Raw genomic sequence first — 6,013 nt, 5'->3', positions numbered from 1 at the left:
TCTCAAAAGCGATCATACTTCCTTTACTTGCCAACATAGAAGCTTTCCTAATCAAGAACTTAGAAGTCAACCCCAAAATTCCTCCTTTTTTAGTCATATTCGCTTTCACATATGATATCTTCAAATGAAGAAGCTCTTCTATCTCATCCACCTTAGGAGCTTTCTCTAAACCACTAAATGGAATCGCATCCATAATTGAAAAACCAACCCAATACGAATACTCCTCCAGAGTAGGCATAAGCTGATAATATGGAAAAGTAAAGCAATGATGAATCGTGTCGTAAAACTGCACAAGAGTCTCAAGAATCACCCTCTCCACATTAGTCTTCAGGATGGATATCAATCTCCCATAACAGTTTCTGAAGTTGTCAGGATTAGGAACCAAAGTCGCTAGTTCTTTCAACTCTTTCACACTTGGATTCTTGAAGGTATACTTCTTGATACTTCTCTTTTAATCCATAGTACCCGTGATGTTTACAAATAAAAAGTCTCTAAGTTCCTTGAAAACCGTTTGTGAAGGACATTTTTTATGAATGCATGAATGCATGGTTTATGCATCAATCACAATCAAGAGCATACAAGATCACACAAAATCACACAATCAAGGTTCAAGGGTTTGACGTCGCGAGCATGGAGCCATAGGTCTACCCATCCTTTAATGTGTGTTTTAATGAATTTTGTACATGACGGTCGGGTTCTACAAAGGTTCCCAGAGTTTTCGGTTTTCTATCGAATACTACCGGCTCGCACAATTTATCATGGGCGCCAATAATATTCCTAAAAAAACCTCTTCTAAGTGTAGCATCGCATGACAACAAGCTCAAATTGGTACTTGAACTTGTTTCTGCGCTATATCCTAAAAAGGCCAAGATGGGTTAAAAGGGTTCTAGGCTATTCAACTTCTACGGACACTAACTATTGAAAGTAATAGCGTTCTTACGATGATTCATAACAACATTTACTACCTTTCGTGAGGCCTCCACTGATTAGGGTTCCACCATATGATGCTCATGTTAAGGATCGCTCCTGACATGCAACTATTGGTCTTACCACCTCCTATCTGAAGTTACTCACAAGTTCGGTTTAGGACTTATCTCATCACAGAGGAACCATCGAGATGCCCTAATTTTTTCCTAAGTCATTTGTTTTCAAGTTTTCTAACTTAGAGATCTTTTTTTCTTTTTATTCGATTCATTATTTTCTTTTTTGAATAAGTCATATGATCCTGAGACGTCTTCAATTCGTTGGAAAGATTGTGAATGCCTAATTTCTTGGATGACGAGGGATAACCATTGTGGTATTACCTTTCCTCAACCTTTTGAAGGATAACCATTGTTGTATCCTTAGATGCCTCCTCCTGATGAATTTTGAATGCTCAATCAGGTCAAAAAAGTCTCAAAAGCGATCATACTTCCTTTACTTGCCAACATAGAAGCCTTCCTAATCAAGAACTTAGAAGTCAACCCCAAAATTCCTCCTTTTTTAGTCATATTCGCTTTCACATATGATATCTTCAAATGAAGAAGCTCTTCTATCTCATCCACCTTAGGAGCTTTCTCTAAACCACTAAATGGAATCGCATCCATAATTGAAAAACCAACCCAATACGAATACTCCTCCAGAGTAGGCATAAGCTGATAATATGGAAAAGTAAAGCAATGATGAATCGTGTCGTAAAACTGCACAAGAGTCTCAAGAATCACCCTCTCCACATTAGTCTTCAGGATGGATATCAATCTCCCATAACAGTTTCTGAAGTTGTCAGGATTAGGAACCAAAGTCGCTAGTTCTTTCAACTCTTTCACACTTGGATTCTTGAAGGTATACTTCTTGATACTTCTCTTTTAATCCATAGTACCCGTGATGTTTACAAATAAAAAGTCAATAAGTTCCTTGAAAACCGTTTGTGAAGGACATTTTTTATGAATGCATGAATGCATGGTTTATGCATCAATCACAATCAAGAGCATACAAGATCACACAAAATCACACAATCAAGGTTCAAGGGTTTGACGTCGCGAGCATGGAGCCATAGGTCTACCCATCCTTTAATGTGTGTTTTAATGAATTTTGTACATGACGGTCGGGTTCTACAAAGGTTCCCAGAGTTTTCGGTTTTCTATCGAATACTACCGGCTCGCACAATTTATCATGGGCGCCAATAATATTCCTAAAAAAACCTCTTCTAAGTGTAGCATCGCATGACAACAAGCTCAAATTGGTACTTGAACTTGTTTCTGCGCTATATCCTAAAAAGGCCAAGATGGGTTAAAAGGGTTCTAGGCTATTCAACTTCTACAGACACTAACTATTGAAAGTAATAGCGTTCTTACGATGATTCATAACAACATTTACTACCTTTCGTGAGGCCTCCACTGATTAGGGTTCCACCATATGATGCTCATGTTAAGGATCGCTCGTGACATGCAACTATTGGTCTTACCACCTCCTATCTGAAGTTACTCACAAGTTCGGTTTAGGACTTATCTCATCACAGAGGAACCATCGAGATGCCCTAATTTTTTCCTAAGTCATTTGTTTTCAAGTTTTCTAACTTAGAGATCTTTTTTTCTTTTTATTCGATTCATTATTTTCTTTTTTGAATAAGTCATATGATCCTGAGACGTCTTCAATTCGTTGGAAAGATTGTGAATGCCTAATTTCTTGGATGACGAGGGATAACCATTGTGGTATTACCTTTCCTCAACCTTTTGAAGGATAACCATTGTTGTATCCTTAGATGCCTCCTCCTGATGAATTTTGAATGCTCAATCAGGTCAAAAAAGTCTCAAAAGCGATCATACTTCCTTTACTTGCCAACATAGAAGCCTTCCTAATCAAGAACTTAGAAGTCAACCCCAAAATTCCTCCTTTTTTAGTCATATTCGCTTTCACATATGATATCTTCAAATGAAGAAGCTCTTCTATCTCATCCACCTTAGGAGCTTTCTCTAAACCACTAAATGGAATCGCATCCATAATTGAAAAACCAACCCAATACGAATACTCCTCCAGAGTAGGCATAAGCTGATAATATGGAAAAGTAAAGCAATGATGAATCGTGTCGTAAAACTGCACAAGAGTCTCAAGAATCACCCTCTCCACATTAGTCTTCAGGATGGATATCAATCTCCCATAACAGTTTCTGAAGTTGTCAGGATTAGGAACCAAAGTCGCTAGTTCTTTCAACTCTTTCACACTTGGATTCTTGAAGGTATACTTCTTGATACTTCTCTTTTAATCCATAGTACCCGTGATGTTTACAAATAAAAAGTCAATAAGTTCCTTGAAAACCGTTTGTGAAGGACATTTTTTATGAATGCATGAATGCATGGTTTATGCATTAATCACAATCAAGAGCATACAAGATCACACAAAATCACACAATCAAGGTTCAAGGGTTTGACGTCGCGAGCATGGAGCCATAGGTCTACCCATCCTTTAATGTGTGTTTTAATGAATTTTGTACATGACGGTCGGGTTCTACAAAGGTTCCCAGAGTTTTCGGTTTTCTATCGAATACTACCGGCTCGCACAATTTATCATGGGCGCCAATAATATTCCTAAAAAAACCTCTTCTAAGTTTAGCATCGCATGACAACAAGCTCAAATTGGTACTTGAACTTGTTTCTGCGCTATATCCTAAAAAGGCCAAGATGGGTTAAAAGGGTTCTAGGCTATTCAACTTCTACAGACACTAACTATTGAAAGTAATAGCGTTCTTACGATGATTCATAACAACATTTACTACCTTTCGTGAGGCCTCCACTGATTAGGGTTCCAACATATGATGCTCATGTTAAGGATCGCTCGTGACATGCAACTATTGGTCTTACCACCTCCTATCTGAAGTTACTCACAAGTTCGGTTTAGGACTTATCTCATCACAGAGGAACCATCGAGATGCCCTAATTTATTCCTAAGTCATTTATTTTCAAGTTTTCTAACTTAGAGATCTTTTTTTCTTTTTATTCGATTCATTATTTTCTTTTTTGAATAAGTCATATGATCCTGAGACGTCTTCAATTCGTTGGAAAGATTGTGAATGCCTAATTTCTTGGATGAAGAGGGATAACCATTGTGGTATTACCTTTCCTCGACCTTTTGAAGGATAACTGTCATACCCTAATTTTTGACCCCCCCTTAGATGGCATATCTTCAGGATTTTTCATCAGGTCAAGACAAGTTCCCAGAGCAGTCACTTCTCCATCTGGTATCCAATCGAGGATGCTCAAAGACAAGAAAGCTCAGGCAAAGGATCAATCAATACAAGGATTAGTCCCTAATACAATCATGGGGCTCAAGGACTTCATTTTTCTCATCTATGATTGATTAGACATCCAGTCATTTGAGTACAGGTTTACTTAGGTCACCAGACTAGGGTTTTGAGCCTATCAAGGACTAAAATCAGGGATCACTTTTGGGAAACCCTAAAAAGCCCCAGGGAACCATTCAAAGACATCAATCATCTTCAAATAACTCATATTACAAGGTCTACTGGACATCACACTTCAATTCAAAGTCTACAGTCATTACTTTCACATGGTCGACAAATTAGGGTTTTGACCTAATTCACCAAGATAGTTGACTTCTAATCAGGGCATGAATCCAAAACTCAAGACATGATTCAAGGATCTCTACTACCTCCATATAATCCATTCATATCATCCATTTGTGGAGAAGATCTTATTTCTACACAAAAGCCCAAAAATTCACTTTGTCAGGAAAAAGTCAACTGTGAAGGATCATCATTGACTTTTAAGGTTTTTGGTCAAAAAATGACTTTCAAAGATCAATATCATCAATATATGGATGTCAAAGTCATTTGGCCAAAGAAATTCAAAGAAATTCATCAAGGAGCGAAAAGTCGGGAATTAGGGTTTTTTAAGGCATGGTGAGATCTCAAAATTTCACCTACACAACTCAAAAAACTTCCAACATGAAAGTTGTAGATCTTGCAAAATAAAACAACATCTTACAAAGGAACTTTTTTCAAAAGATCAACCATTTATGAAGTTTTGGAAATTTTGAAGTTTAGGTCATAAACACTTAGAAATTTTTCTAAGTGTTTTAACCTAGTTTTCATCCAACTTTGGGCTCATTTTTCACAAATTTCCTAAATGATTCTGAAGAAGACATAAACTAATGATTTGAAGTAGATGTTTAGGGCTTTCCAAATTGTGTTCAACCTTCTCCAAATTCAATTTGAGCTAGGAGTTATGCTTGTTCAAAGTTGGCCTCATGAAGTAAAATTATAGGTCATGGACACTTTTGGACTTTGCAAATTTTGTGCAAATAACCTCTCTTATGGATGCTACACGACCCATAACACATCTGAAACCATGCCATGCATTCATTTTCACCATGCCATAAGGATTGAAGAAGATTCTAAAAACAAGAACATGTGATTATGTAATGATTACATTTGTGAATTTATGGCAAATTGATGAATCACCCAAGGAATCTTCTCACCAACCAATTAGAGCTCATTTCTGGCTCAGAATTGTCCCCTAAGATCAAGCAAAATCGAGGGCTAGGGGATTGATCAAATCGAATCAAAATTGTCATCATTGCATAAGAGATATTTGCAAAATTCCTTCATGGCTAAGAAAGCAAATCAACTTCACTAAGGAAGCTCACTCCTCTGCAGCTATACTGATCCATTTGCCTATAAATACAGATGCATTCCTCATTCAAAAACACACCAAAGCAACCATATTACTTGCTTTCTCCTTCTCTCCTCTTGTTCATTGTTTTTCAAAGTTCTTTGGCAAGAAGAATCGATTTCTTCAAACCAAAGCATATCTTTGGGAAGTGAGCATTCTAACATCTCAAGGGAGGTCATTTGAGGTGATCCAAGTACCTGGATCACTTCTGTAGGTGGAGGAACACCATTGTTGCTCTCACTTTGGAGCACTTGCAGTTGGAGGTCCATGGAGTGATTCAGAAGGTTTCAAGGCAAGCCAATCATCCAGACACACTCCTCAGGTCATAGTGAAGCTAACCAGATGGC

This window comes from Vicia villosa, unplaced genomic scaffold, assembly GCF_029867415.1.
Source record: "Vicia villosa cultivar HV-30 ecotype Madison, WI unplaced genomic scaffold, Vvil1.0 ctg.003412F_1_1, whole genome shotgun sequence".
Lineage (NCBI taxonomy): Eukaryota > Viridiplantae > Streptophyta > Magnoliopsida > Fabales > Fabaceae > Vicia > Vicia villosa.
The sequence above is the reverse complement of the archived record's forward strand: the minus strand, read 5'-3'. Positions refer to the sequence as shown.